This window comes from Centroberyx affinis, unplaced genomic scaffold, assembly GCF_046629955.1.
Source record: "Centroberyx affinis isolate AG114_WGS23_722 - 3 ecotype Tasmania unplaced genomic scaffold, CSIRO-AGI_Caff_v1 ptg007560l_1, whole genome shotgun sequence".
Lineage (NCBI taxonomy): Eukaryota > Metazoa > Chordata > Actinopteri > Beryciformes > Berycidae > Centroberyx > Centroberyx affinis.
The window spans coordinates 6,916-22,293 of NW_027283812.1; the positions used below are offsets into that span (position 1 = coordinate 6,916).

Consider the following 15,378-nt stretch of genomic DNA (forward strand, 5'->3'; position numbering starts at 1 on the left):
CGTCACCCATTAATAGCCAGTCAGGTTTTCGTGTTGCCTGTTGCTGCAACATCTCTGCTAACAGCAAACAGCTCAGACCAGACCGGACGGAGACCAGCAGTCTGAACAGTCTGTGACTTTCAACAGCGAGATAGTTCTTGGTCTAGTGGTTCTCAACTGATGCTGAACAACGAATGAAGGATTGCCTGAAAATGCTACACAGAGGCTTAAAGAGGAACAGAAAATACAAAAAAAGTTGCTGGACTTTGCTCAAACTATCACCTTGGAAAGTATTTCTTCACACATCCAGCTGATTTACTTTGGTCTGAACCAGAACGGAAAATTTTAACTTTGTTGTATTCTTGTGTTTGGTTCGTTTAGGTTCACGCTGACCAACTACAAGCCAACCAGGGCTTGTAAACAAATGTCACATGACTCGCAAGTAGCTCATCCATTGGACAGAGTTTTGGTCGCCTGTCATCAAACAAATCTGATTCCAGTTCCTGTGGGTTTCGCTAACATGAGCTGGAAGACCTGTGCATTCTGTCAAAGAGTTGGGAAAAGTTTTGAGGAGGAATTCCCCCCCCCCCCTCTTGACTCATTTTGTTATTCTTGGCTTTTCAAGTATCAAATGTCAACATCCGTCTCCGTCCCTCCACCCATAAACCCTTGCGTTTCGGGGTCGTTTCCTGTAGCTGTCACTCACGTCTCCTTGTGGTTATTTGGTGCCAAATGAACCGAACCAAAGCAGAAAACTCTCCAGATTTAGAACAAAGCGCTCCAAACAGGCTCAGAGTGAACGTGCCCTTATGATTACATTCACATTTAGGGTATTTATTTATAACGGATGTCTTTTTTTTTTTTAAATCCTAGATCTCCAATATAACAAAAGCCACAGAGCCAATACGATAGAAGTAACAAAAGGAATTCCTGGCATCCTGGCATGGTCATGTATGATAGAAAGTTGTGTACTTTGCCCTGCTGTTGGAGAACCACTGACCTCAGAGCAGCTGTAGGTAATGATAATAATAATAATAATAACTAGAAGGGCCATCCGCTCCAAAATGTAATGGGTTCTTCCTTGGCCCATGCTACACCCTTCCACCAAGTTTCATGAAAATCGGGCCAGTAGTTTTTCCGTAATCCTGCTAACAGACAAACAGACAAACAGCACCGAAAACATAACCTGCTTGGCTGCGTAATAATAATAATAATAATAACTTTATTTATATAGCACCTATAAAAACAGAGTTTACAAAGTGCTTTGACAGACAAAATAAAAGCAAAATACTCAAATTATGACTTTAAAAGGCAATAAAACAATAAGAAACAGGGATTAAATTCATAGGAGGACAGAGGTGGAAAAGAGCAAACATTCAAGTAAATAGTGGTATAATCGTAGGATGAAAATGAAAATAAATAAAATAATAAAAGTAAGATAAAATGAATATAGAGTTAAGATAAAAGACATGAAAAGACAATAGAAAGACGATAAAAAGATACAAAATAAAGAGACAATAAAAAGCAGATAAAAGATAAAAAGACGATAAAAAGATGTGACTGGCTGGAGACTGACAGGTTTGAATCCCGTCTTTAACACAGTATAGAGAGAAGAAGAGTCCGGCTGCCCACCAACCAGAGCCGGGGATTTAAACAGTTCGGTTATTGGTGCCGGAAGTCCGAAAAGTCAGGAATCAAATGGAAATGATAATTCACAGATTGTGCAGAACACGACCGCAGCCAACCTCCAGACATTTGTAAACAGAAAAACAAGTTTCTTTGAATCTGTGGAAGCGGTTATAAACTTTTTTTCCTTCAGCTAGTCCCAGAACACCAGACTGATGCGTTAGCGACTTATCCCTGTGATTCCAGACTTTTCGGACACCATGCGGTTTTCAGTGGCAGCCATGTTGGCACCGCAGTCCTGCTCCACGGTCGTTGCTACATTCCCACATCGGGTTTAGCGTAAATACGAGCTGCCGACTGGGGGAAAAAAAACACATTCACGTCTGCCTCCTAGTGGAGATTCCAAGTAGGACAGGTGGGATTTTTGTTGTCGGCTCTGATTTCTCACTCTTGGCGTCTCAAATTGCTGAAGTGTGTCGACACCGGCGGTAAACATGGCAGTGAATCCACCGATGTCGGCCGTCCAAGGTAATAAAAATTTAAATTCTCAGTTATATTCACACAAAAAGCGAACAAAATCTGCTTTAGTTTGTTTATAGTTGACTTTAAACTCAAAAATGATTTTCAATATGTGGGTTCCAGCAACTTAAACATGTTGGAGCAACCAGACGTCATCCAGACCTTATGCTTTTTCAGAAATGGTGTGAACACGGTGTGAGTGATTTAATTTAATCTGCAGCGAGCAGTAACAGGTACAGAGAGGATGAATGGCGGAGGAGAGCAGGTGACAACCGGTGAACTGGTGAAAGTTTCATTCCAAAATCTCAAACATTTGAAAAACTCTTACAGAACGCTTCATAGTAAACAAAACAAATTATTGGAGTTTTTAAAAAGACAGTCGATAACTCAAGACCCTGGCAGATAAAACGCGAGCACTTTCACAGACTGGGCCCACTTTATCATAGAAATATTTAATGACAAACTTTAATGACCTTGGAATAGAAGTGAATAGAAGTGAATAGAAGTGAATAGAAGTGAATAGAAGCCACAAGCTGCTCAGATCCTGATCAAACAGCTGCAGGCAGACCAGCACCATCTGTCTTTATTCAGCTTTATACAGCAGCTGGTTCAGCCAAGCAGTCTGAAGGCTTCAATTCCCATCAAGCACCTCTAGCTTCGCTTTATCTAAAATGGACCTGGTTGCTATGCCGACCGCGGTGTTAACCAGTTAATGATCTGTCGACTACAAGGGAAATTCCAGTTGATTCCAGCAAGTCTACTGGTTTCTACTGGAATGAATGGGTTGCTAATGGATTCTACTGGATTCAGCTGGATTGTTGTAATGTTACTGGTCCAGTCCAGTTTCCAGTAGAGCGCTGCGGGTTTCAACTGGATTCAGTTGGTACCAGATCACAAGACAGAAACCATTTCACTCCCAGTAGATCTACTGGTGCTAATAGCTGCTACTGGTTGAAACCAGCAGAGACCAGCTGAACCCAGAATCACCCTGTAAGACCTGTAGCCACACCAGATGACATAACACCAGTAAAAACCAGGAGACTTGTTCCAGTTTCCTTATAAAAACCAGTTACAAAGTCGTTGAATTTCCTACTGGAATATCCAGGTGGAACCAGCTGGATCCAGTCAGATTTCTGTACTGGTCTGCGTTCACACACACTGTTATTTTGTGTGGAAAAAGCTGCCTGGAGCTTCTTGTGAGGAGAAATAAAAAGTGGATCACGATAATGTTATCTGACATTAGCTGAGTAGCTGCTAGCTGCTAACTCAGTGGTTCTCAACGTGGGGTTCCGGGGACCACCAGGGGTCCTTGAGGGGGTTTCAAGGGGTCCCCAGCAAATTGATGAATTTTTAAACTTCATCGTTATTTCATTTACAAGATGTGAACACAATCAGAGAATGTAGAAGAAAGACTATTTTGATCATAGTCTCACTGTTATCTCTGCCTACAATAAAGATAGTCCCGGAATTCTGGACAAAATCATATCTGACAATAAAAATATTGTCAGATATGAGTCCAAGAGACAAAATCTCATCAAATGGGGGTCCATGACCTTAATGTGGACTAAACTAGGGGTCCTTGATATGAAAAAGGTTGAGAATCACTGTGCTAACTAACTGAGCTGGTTAGCTCTTCTGTCAGATAAACCGAGGCTGACCAGATGCTCCAACACATCCAGTCTGATCCAGTCTGCCTCTTTATGCTCCGTGTTGTGTTAATATTTGAAGCTCCGGATTTTCACAACACAATTTCACTCAATTTCTCCACCCACACTTTGAATTTCTTTATCTTTGTTGTAGTTGTGTGAAACCCCGCCTCTCCTGCATATGGAAGCCCATTTCCACCAGTGTGATGAAAAAAAAAAAGATCCTGTAAGTCATTATAATGAGAAACTTTCTCAAAATAATGAGTTAGTATCTCAAAGATACCAATTATTTTGAGAAAGTTTCTCATTATTTTGAAATACTGACTCATTATTTTGAGAAAGTTTCTCATTATTTTGAGAAAATTTCTCATTATTTTGAGAAAGTTTCTCCTCATTATTTTGAGATATTAACTCATTGTTTTGAGATACTAAGGCATTATTTTGAGAAAGTTTCTCATTATAATGACTTACAGGACCGTTTTTTTCATCACACTGGCGGAAATGGGCTTCCATACCTCTATCATGATTGGCTGGCTGAGAAGAAAGCTTTTCCCCTTTACGTTTGGATGTAAAAAAGGCGGTGGCAGGAAAAAGTGCTGTGTGTGAACGCAGCCTGGTGTCATGTGTGTACTGTACACTTCCTGGAAGACAGCACACATGTCGGTAATTGTATAAAAGCAGTAAAACTGTTGAGAACTGTTTGTCTTTACTGGGATTAGCTCCAGTGAAGCTGCTGGTTCTGTGGCTCGCACCTCGCCACCTCACAGTTAATATCATCCTCACTGGTATTACTGAGATATTAAACAATCTTTCACAGTGCATTTAGCAATTACATATTTTAAAAAAAATTCTAAAGCTTATCTATTGTTGAAAAGAAAAACATTTTATTCACGTCACTGTTCGTTTGAAAGAGCCTTTATCTGTTGTTGAATATCATCACACTTAAGTGCCTTTCTGGATCTTTCTACCTGTGTTTTTTTTTTTAAATTTCATATTTATTTTTAAAGATTCATGATTGAAATTATTTTGTACTTTGTCTGGTGCTACTGAGAATGTTGAAGTTTTACTCATCCAAACGGCAGAAAACAGCATTTTGTTTTGCTGCTTTTTGTTTTTAAGGCATAAAACATCCAAAGTATCACAATAGTAATATATAGTAAATATGGAAATATGAAAAAAAAAAAATACATTGTGAGGTATGATGACTTTATGGAAAATATTTATGGAAATATCTAAATGTTATCGACTATTGTACCTGAAGACCAGTTCACAGTCTGTGGACATGAACAAAGTGTGCGAGTGGAACGAAGCGTTTCTGAATATTTCGTTGTGTCCGAACTGTTGAATATTAACTTTTACCTGTTGTGGAAAGTGTCAGTGAAACGCTGTGTGTGTACAGATGAAAATAATATAATAGCTGATGTTCAGAAGATAAACTTTAACTCGTCCAGAGGCTGCAGACGCTACAAGCTTCACTCATTTACCTGATTCACACTCTGTTGAGGTCAAAGGTCACTGAATGAACCGCTGAGGAGCTTTGATCCACTGTGCTGAGATCTGTTTTTCTGTTTTGTCCTGTTTGCTGAGAAAAGGGAGAGTTATCCTCATATTAAACTGTCATTATAGGATGGATACGCTGATACAACAGATCAAAATTCAGTCTTTAAAACATGAAACTAAGACTCACATTGTTAAATTTATATTGTTTCCTCACCAGTCTGCTGCAGCAGCTGAGTCTCCATGATGGAGGAACACTGTAGAACTGTGTGTTAGTTAATAAAGTGTAAATGTGTGTGAAGCAGCTGTCAGCAGAGAGCAGCTGAGTCAGCTTGTTGTGGTGTGGCTGTAGATCCATTCAGTAACGTTCTCAGTAAAAGTGAATAGTGTGATAAGGTGGATTTGTTTCCAAATGTAGGTTACTGTGACACAGTAAACTGTCTTGTCTTTAGCCCTAGTCTCTACTCCAAAACATGAAGAGTTGGAGCTTGAGAAGAGTCAGCTCAGTTAACCTGAACAAACTGTTAGCTAGCTAACTAGCCAGCAAACACACTGATGTTAATGTGAACATGCTAACGCTAGCTGCTACTAGCTACGTTAGCTAGTGTGCTAATCAGATGTGTTAACAAGACAGTGATGGTTAGCTGACCAGATGCTATGGCTAGCTAGCTAACAAGCTGACATTATCTAAACACTAAATCAATCAGATGGATCAGTGATGAAATGATCAGTTCAGTCAGAAACAGACAGAAATTAACCGTCTGTTCAATTCTGTTGAGGACAGAAACACAGTCAGCTGTTCACAGAGCTGAGGACCTCCAACATGGCCGCCAGAGGGGGGTGACATCACCTGAAATCCTCTCTAGAGGGAACAAATATTCCTGTGACCCTGTGGTTATCATAGACAGAGAGGTGATACTGAAAGACATGAGAACCAGGCAGAAAAGATTTTTGTAAACCTTTTGTTATAAACTTTTTTTTAGGGTGTGAATAACCCTCTGCTGGACCGGTTTAAGGAGCCGCTTCCTCACTATGCAGTCTCTCTCTCGCTCTCTCTCTCTCTCGCTCTCTCTCTCTCTCTGTCTCTCTCTCTCTCTCTCTCTCTCTCTCTCTCTCTCTCTCTCTCTCTCTCTCTCACTTCCTGTCTGAATAACCGCACAGTAGAACTAGAAAATGTGCTCAGTAGAGCGCAGACCTCCGCGATAAGCCACGCCCACCGCCACGCCCCCTTTTGGCCAATCGACACGAAAAGTGAATCAGTTCTTCCTCGGCCCAGAACCAACCTTCATACCAAGTTTTGTGCAGATCCGTGTTCAACTGTTAGAGAGATCCTGCTGACAGACGGACAGACGGACACACAGCCACAGGTGAAAACATGACCTGCTTGGCGGAGGGAATAAAGAAGCTTGACTGTGAGCTGTGAGGAGGTCAAAGGTCACGGAGTTTATAATATTTTACCTCTGATGATTCCCTTACTGAATTCAGTTCAGTGAAACAGGAGCATCAGGTGAAAAAGCCTCACTGATGCCAAAATCAGCGTTTTACACCCGGTGTCTTTACTCCTAATATCCTGTGCTATACAAAACATAAAACCAGTTTAAGATATTTAAGAAATATTAAAAGACTGATCGAGGACTACATTTACTTTCCACTCTGCTGTCTGTTCAGATGTACAAGTTTACAGTCCAGTGCATAGAGCATCATGTACAGTGTGTAGTGATGATGAAGGCTGTAGATAGAATTTTAGTGAAAAAAAAAATATGAATTAGAATCAAGGAAAAGGTCAAGAAAGATGTTTTTATAAATGAGTTTCCAGTCAGTAAATGTGTTAAAATAAAAAAGATCAGCGCTGCTCTGGAATCAGTTTCTGGGCTGTGGAACATCAGTCCCACTTTTTATATCTTCTGTTTTTTATTAATTTCTCTTTTTTTTTGTATGAGATTGTCCAGCTGTTGTTTTCAAGTTATTTGTATCATACTGTACATTAATATAAATTATGCTCAAATGCATGAATTTATTTTTAAACCAAAACGACATCTCTGTGAATGAGGCGAGATATTTTACGGTATGAATGACAATCATAGGTTGATTTTTATACCAATTTTATTGTAGTTAATGACTGTGTGTGTGTGTGTGTGTGTGTGTGTGTGTGTGTGTGTGTGAAACTGTGTCTGTGCAGATGTTAACCAAGTGTACGAACTGATTAAATGGGACTAGAGCAAGAAGACTGGCTGTTGGTTTTCTTTGTTAAATACATTACTATACTACTACTGCTAATGATATAGTAGGGGAGAGCGGGGTAAGTTTTTCACATGGGTATTTTATTTATTTATTTATTTATTTTATTTTATTTAACCTTTATTTAGCCAGGAAGGTCCCATTGAGATACAGGATTTCTTCTTCCAGGGAGTCCTGGTCAAGATGGCAGCTTAAACAGTTTCACATAAAAAAAACAAAACAATCTCACATAGTAGAACACATATAATACATATGTGTATTATTATTAATTAACAATTAATTAATTATTATTGTTATTATGGGTACGTCGTCTCAGTGGCTTCATTTGTGAAACTACATTTTTTAGATCCAAAAGTCCAATTACACAAATGTTTACTTTCTTAGTAAGTTACGTATGTTGAATAAATCAGGCCAAGTCAAAATACTTAACATAAAAATGTGGGTAACACAAAAATGTGGGTAACACTTGCTTAGATTAGGGAACACATTAACTATAACCTATGGGTTTTCCCTCAATAGTTTAATAATTTCCCTCAGTATGTGATACTCACACCTAATAAACCCCAAACTGAGAAAAGCAAACTTCCTCACTGACTGCTGTAAGCACTATAGGAGGCTGTTGAGGGAAAACTCATAGATAAAGGGGTAAATTTGTAGAATACAATAGTGCAGAATAAAGTGCTAATAAGTGGTTTATAATGACTAATAATTAACCAATATACTACTGAAGTGCATGTTAATAAGCAAGTTATTAAGTTAATATGTGTTCCCTAAAGTCTTACCAAAATGTGTATACCTGAAAGTAAATAATGAAAATCTCAGGTGTTTTTTTTCTCATTTTCTTCTTATAAAGGAATCAAAATAATTATTCATTGTGACACATAAAAGGTTCAGCTGTGACCTGATAACAAGTTTGAATGGTTCAGTGAAGCTCTGTGTTCCTGTGTTCCAAGCCCTGTGCCTGGGTCTGGGCCTGGGCCTGGGTCTGGGCCTGGGTTAACCCTGGGCCTGGGCCTGGGCCTGGGCCTGGATCTGGGTCTGGGCCTGGGCGTGGGCCTGGGTCTGGGCCTATGTCTGGGCCTGGGTTTGGGTCTGGGCCTGGGTTAACCCTGGGCCTGGGTTTGGGCCTGGGTTTGGGTTTGGGTTTGGGTCTGGGTCTGGGTCTGGGCCTGGGTCTGGGTCTGTGCCTGTGCCTGGGTCTGGGCCTGGGCCTGGGCTGGGCCTGGTTCTGGTTCTGGTTCTGGTTCTGGTTCTGGGTTTGGGCCTGGGCCTGGGCCTGGGCCTGGGCCTGGGCCTGGGTCTGGGCCTGGATGTGGGTCTGTGAGTAAAAATGAGTAAAAAGTGTGACAAAACGCCCCGGTCTCCCTATCACTACAAATCTTCTAAGGTCATAATCCTGTGACCTCCACAAGTCTTTAGTGGAAAAAGTGATGTTTGTATTTTTTTATACCAAATGTTAAAAATAATTATTATTATACATTTGAGGAGTTCATTCCAAAATGAAATTTCCACCATTTGAAAACACTGACAGACTCAAAGTAACAGGTGTTTAAGTTCATTGGGTCCATTATGGGAAACTAATAAAGTTAGGAGTCATCTTAAAACTTTTACTTACAAAACAGTTAAGACTCAAACGCATTTTTGAAACACAGACTGATGAAATTTTGTAAGCAGAATTTTTCCAAAATGGTTGTGTTATGAAATGTGACACACAGAGGATCAAGTGAAGGAACCTCCACACCACACACTGGGTTTGGTTTGGTTTTTGTTCTCTTTATATTTGAAATTGCATATTTTTTCTTCCTGACTAGGAGACCAGTTGTCTGTGTGTGTGTGTGTGTGTGTGTGTGTGTGTGTGTGTGTGTGTGTGTGTGTGTGTGTGTGTGTGTGTGTGTGTGTGTGTGACACAAACCACGCCCACGTGAGATGTGGGAGTGGAGATCACCCTTCCTGCCCAGCTGCCAGCTATTTGGACTCAATTATTGTTATCTCAATTATTATTATCTCATCAGGTGACAGAGCCTCATTAACAAGAAGCAGAGAGGAGCAGTGGCCCGTCACTGAGGGAGCTGGTCTGGTCTGGTCTGGTCTGGTCTGGATCCAGATCACCGCATGAACAAAGGAAAGTAAACCCTGGTGGTAGAGAGCTGGAGCCATGTTTTTAAGTAATATGACTTTTAACGGAAGGATGGACTTTTTTTTATGAAAAACTGATAGGAATCGACCTGTGGATGAATAGACTGGGAATGTGCAATAGACTAATTATCTCTGAGGAAGCCCAAGGATGGAAGCCCAACTGCTTCAAGTCTGGAGGAGGCCAGCCGGACTGGAGCAGCCAGCTGAAGAGAAAGGACACCAGGATTTGAACTCCCAGAAGCTGGAGCGGAGGCACTTCCCCCATAACCATAACGTCTGGGTGGGTGGAAATTCTTTAAGAAATGCAGACCAAGACTGGACAAAACTGCACTTTTGATGAACCCACTTCTCTGTGTCTTAGATCCAGTCCAATCCAGCCTGCAGTGTCCCTGGGCTCTTGAACGCAAGCCTGACCTTCAACCCTCATTCTGTCGATAATTGTAAATGGACTGCAGTTATACAGCGCTTTTCTAGTCTACCGGCCACTCAAAGAATATTTTATTTTATTCTGTTTTTATCTTTTGTGTACAGCACTTTGGTCCACTGTGGTTGTTTTCAAAGTGCTTAACAAATAAAGTTGGATTGGATTGGATTGAAAGTGCTTTACAACATGCCTACATTCACCCATTCACACACATTCATACACCGATGGTGGCAAGCTCCCACACAGTGCCGGTGCTTTTGGGGTTCAGTATCTTGCCCAAGGACACTTCGACCGGAGGAGCCGGGGATCGAACCACCGACCGTCTGATTACTGGACGACCCGCTCTACCTCCTGAGCCTCAAAAGAAAATAAACTGTCAGCCTGCCTTCAGAGTTGGTGTGGTGGTTTCTTCCCTGGTCACTCTTAGGCCTCCTCTTTACACTGCATAGCAGCTATTTGCATAACAATCGTGTTTTGGAATGAAACTTTATTTCAGACTGTGGCGAACAAAACCAATTTGTGTTTGAACTCTCATGTCCTCGTGTCTCCAAGAAGTGTGGAACGTTTTCTTAAAATGTTGTATTTTACTTGATTTTATGCATTGTATGTACTCTGTTTCTTAACTTTATTTTTATTATTATTCAGTGGGTTTTATTTTCCATCTCATGTTATGCTCATTCTGTCTATTTTCATGCATGTAATTTCTTTGTTGTAAAGCACTTTGAGCTGCATTTCTTGTATGAAAGGTGCTATACAAATAAAGTTTATTATTATTATTTTGCTTTTCCATTTCCAATTCGTCACAATGCAGAACACTAGAGGATGAGAAGTCAAACGGACCCAAATAAGCCTCCAACATGCTAACAGGCTAGCTGAGGCTAACTGAGGCTAACTAACCTCTGGTCAGTTAGCGTTTAGTGAGCCTCCATCAAATCTGTTTTCTGGTGTTTCAGTCGTCTGACAACAGAAACAGAAAGATCTGTCAGTGATCTGGATTGTGTTCTACACCAGTGGATCTCGACATGGGGTCCGGGGACCACCAGGGATCCTTGTGGAGGTTCCTGGGGGGTCCACAGCAAATTGATGAATTGTTAAACTTCACCATTATTTCATTTACAAGAAGTAAAAACAATTAGAGAAACCAAGATCAAAACAGTCATTCTTCTACAGAAACAAAAGAACATAGACCTCTCTTTAAGTTACAAAGATAAAAGTACAAATGTGTACTTGTATCTTTGTAACTTAAAGAGAGGTCTGTGTTCTTTTGTTTCTGACATGTTGTTAGGGGTGAGGCACTTGGACACTGACTGGCAACTCCCACCCTGGGATTCATTATCCAATAGATTTGAAACCCAGTTCAACCAATTATCCAATGACACTTGTACACCTGGTCTAGGTTGACTGTATGTTGTTTGCCTCATGTCTTTGTCCACTTTGACTCTGATGTTTCAACACTACTGTCTTCATCTGTCTGTTTACACAATTAAAGGCTGTAATCAGTCGGTGTGCTCCAGTCCCTTTGTTTTCTGGAAGTTTGCTGTCCTTCAGCTGAGAAGAACCTTTCAACTGGTCATTCTTCTACATTCTGTTATCTCTCTACCTGCAATACAGACAGTTATGGGATTCTGGACAAAATCATATCTGACAAGAAAAAATATTCTCAGATTTGGGTCAGAGAGACAAAATCTCATCAAATGGGGGTCTGTGGCCTTAATGTGAACTAAACTAGGGTCTTTGATATGAAAAAGGTTGAGAATCACTTAACTAAACTGCTGAAACACTAAATCAGTGATGACAGAGTGGGAAAGAGACAGAAAGTTGCTTGTGGGACTGATAAAGTTGATAAAGTTGATGAAGTTGATGAAGTTGCAGCAGTGACAGAGGAGACAGATTCTTCGTCTAGAAGCTTTATTGATAATTGTTTACATCTCACAATGCATTCCACAACACGGCTCCCGCAGGAGCTTATCGTCACATTGAAGTATGAAGTTTCATCTCACAATTACTTGCATAACAAACAAATGCTTGAAGATTTCCCAAGTTACATCTTTTTGCAGCTTTAAGATATCGGCTCCACAGACAGTATGGTTAATTTTTTTTGTTGTTTTTATTCCTTTTTTTATTTTTTAAACCCCCATTTCATTTTTTTAAGTTTTTCATATTATCTTATGTCGATGTATGTAAACGTGTTCCTTCCAGAGTTTTTCATACTAGGCAGCTGCAATGACATGAAATGACGACTTATGTAATAAATGTACTTTATTCTTCTCGCAAAGGTTTCTAGATGTTTCTAGCTAGAGTTACTCAGAAGCGATGAAGTGCTTATGGTAGTAGCGCCCCCCCCCGCCCCTCCCCTCCCCTCCCCTCCCCTCCCCTCCCTCCACCCCCCCTCGCCCCGCCCCGCCCCCCCCCCCTCGCCGGGAGTCAGACGGCGTTCAGAAACGGTCGTTCGTCGAGACGCTACAGCGGATCAGAAAAACAGTAAAATCACAAATACCACTAACTGAAGAAGAATCATACCAAAAAAAAAAGAAAAGAAAAAGAAAACAAAAAAAGGTGCCGTTTTCCCCCCAAAAGGTACCGCTCTCCCCCCCCCCCCCCCCCTTCACAACAAAATAAAGACAAACGAAGAAAAAGAAAAAAAAATCCACCCGACTGAAGTGTGCGGTAAGGGAAAACAAACCACCAACCTCCCAGAATGCATTGGGCGAGGAGGAGGAGGGGGGGTGGGGGGGATTTAAATCAAGATTAAAATGTGTGTGTGTGAGTTTCGTCGTCTCACAGAAACAAACATTTCAAAGCTGATTAAAGGGGCGTTACACCAATTCAAAAATCTCTTCAGCCAAGATGGCGGCGCGCGGCGAGCTGAAGCCACGCCCACTCCGCTTCACAACAACAACAAGAAAAATAAAAAGGAATTCTGAACTGGAAAAAAAGTGGTTTTTATTTTGACAAATAATAACGTGGGAAGGGCTGCGGCACGCCAGACCCCGCCCCCCCTCCTTCCAGACTTCCTTCACCCCCCCCCCCCCCCACCCCTCCACCCCTCCGTCCCAACACCCTCCTCCCCTCCCGTCCGTCCCTCCGTCTTCCTCCCAGGACTTCCTGAAACCAAACGCCACCTCGTCATCTTCACTCCGCTTTGCGTTTCAGTCCGGGCACCTTGGCCTGGATCCTGCAGGGGGGGAGGAGGGGAGAGGGGAGGGGGGGTTAGAGGAGTCACAGAACCAGAAACACACACACACACTGCTGTGAGGTGGAAACACACCTCCTACAGAAGTGTTTTCAGGAGTTCAACATCAAGTCGGCTGAGAAACGTTTTGTTTTGTTGCAGCTCAACTTTTCACTCTGATCAACATCAGATTTCTGCTTCCTTGTTTCCCAGCTCATGTGGTTTTAGTCAGTTTATTTTCCATGAATGCTAAATAATTAGCACTTGCCAGTTAGCGGTTAAAACGACGTAACGTTATGAAAGACAAAAGCAGAGCAGTGAAAACTAAACTAGAGGATTTGTCTGTTGAACACCTTGGAGCTTCAGACGGGGACAGAGCTGCACCGCCCACACTGTGACTCATCAACCAAACTGTTCAGATAAGATAAGATCAGATATCTAGAGTGAAACAAAAGTGATATCTTATCTTATCTGAAGAGTTTGGTTGATGAGTGAACACAGTATTAGATTGGACTGTGTGCATTTTTGAAGTAGGGCTGGGCGATATGGACAAAATCAAATATCACGATATTTTTGACCAAATACCTCGATATCGATATTGCGACAATATTGTCGGGATGACTATTGGTGCTTTCACAAAATATTTACACAATGAGATTTTTGATAAATAATCATCAGTAATGTGGATATAATGACTAAGTGGGTAAAGGCAAATAATAGAACAGCTAGAACAGTCTAAGTTCAGAAAATGACATCACTTTACTGTAATGCAGCCTTTAAAACCAGGAAAAGACACTTATGCCATATCACCATATTACCATATCCAAAATCTAAGACGATATCTAGTCTCATATCACAATATCGATATAATATCAATATATTGCCCAGCCCAATTTTGAAGTTATCCAGAAGGTTCTAGACTGGGTTCTTAAGCCCCGGGTCAGAAACTCTTCAGTCCAGAGAATAAAAACATAAAAATCACCAAAACTGGAGTTACAAGGTTTTCACCTGACAACAGTGTTCTCTGCATCACACTGCAGGCAGGGACCTGCTGGCAGTACTGTGTCACTAATTACACAATGGAGGGTTTCATCAAAGTAATCTGATTGGTAAAAAACACATTCCGGCCCTACAGTTGAGTAGGGCTGAACTATTTATCGAAATTTTATCGAAATCACAATATGGCCTGCTGCAATTTTCAAATCGCAGGAGGCACAATATTTGTTAATGGTGAAATGTGTCAAAATAGCATTTTAAAGTAAATATTGTGGTGCTGCAGAGATACACATCATATTCTACAGACTTAAGAAAACATCTTTGTTTGGTACAGATCCCTGCAAAAATCACACCATAATCATTTTAAAATGTTTTTCAATGAAAATGAGAATAATGATGTAAAAATTATCATTCCCTCTATAATCGCAAATCATATCACAATTGCAATATCAGTCAAAATAATCGCAATTAGATATTTTTTCTAAATCGTTCAGCCCTACAGTTAAGTCCCATAATGCACTGCTAGCTGTGGTTTATTAGTCGCGATGCCAAATCGTCTATCAGCCAGGGAGCTAGTTACCAATCTTTCTGTTTTCTACTGTTTTTTATTCTTGTGTGTTCATTACTTTGGAGAAAACAGTGAGTAACATGTTGGTAACTGTTGGGTAAAAGATATAAAACCCCAGAGGAAGTTCTTCACTGGGATTCAGTCCTGCATCACATCACAGTGAAGAACTCCCTCAGTCTTACTGCTGTAACAAAACCATCATCCAGTTCCAGTGAGCCACTTACTTTCCAACAACATCTTTGATCTGGTTGTTGACCAGGCCCAGGTAGTGGTCGATCTGGACCTGCAGACACAACAGACACGACAGACAGTCAGTCAACATGTCAGACAGAAGAGGCTCAGCTTCACTCAGCAGGCAGCAAGACACAAAACACAGAGAAAGACAAAGAGGAAAGAGAGGAGGGGAGACAGCAGACGCAGATCCCAGGCAACCAGAATGACCTCAGAACACCACAGAGGAAGCACTGCATTGTGGGTAATGAAAGTGGTGTGAACCGGTGCTTACCTGGTGTTTCTCATAGATGATGGGGCAGCTGAACACTCCAACCAGACCTGAGGAGGATGAGGAAGAAGAAAA

The 15,378-nt window shown here is 41.1% G+C and overlaps 1 long non-coding RNA gene across 1 annotated transcript; it reads right to left on the reverse strand.

The window, feature by feature from the left end:
* Positions 1-13,130: 13,130 nt before the first annotated feature.
* Positions 13,131-15,353, reverse strand: LOC139639682 (uncharacterized). Its single transcript, XR_011694876.1, has 3 exons — positions 15,307-15,353; positions 15,026-15,084; positions 13,131-13,240 (listed from the first exon to the last, which is right to left on the reverse strand). It is a non-coding gene; the product is annotated as an uncharacterized lncRNA (long non-coding RNA).
* Positions 15,354-15,378: the final 25 nt, after the last annotated feature.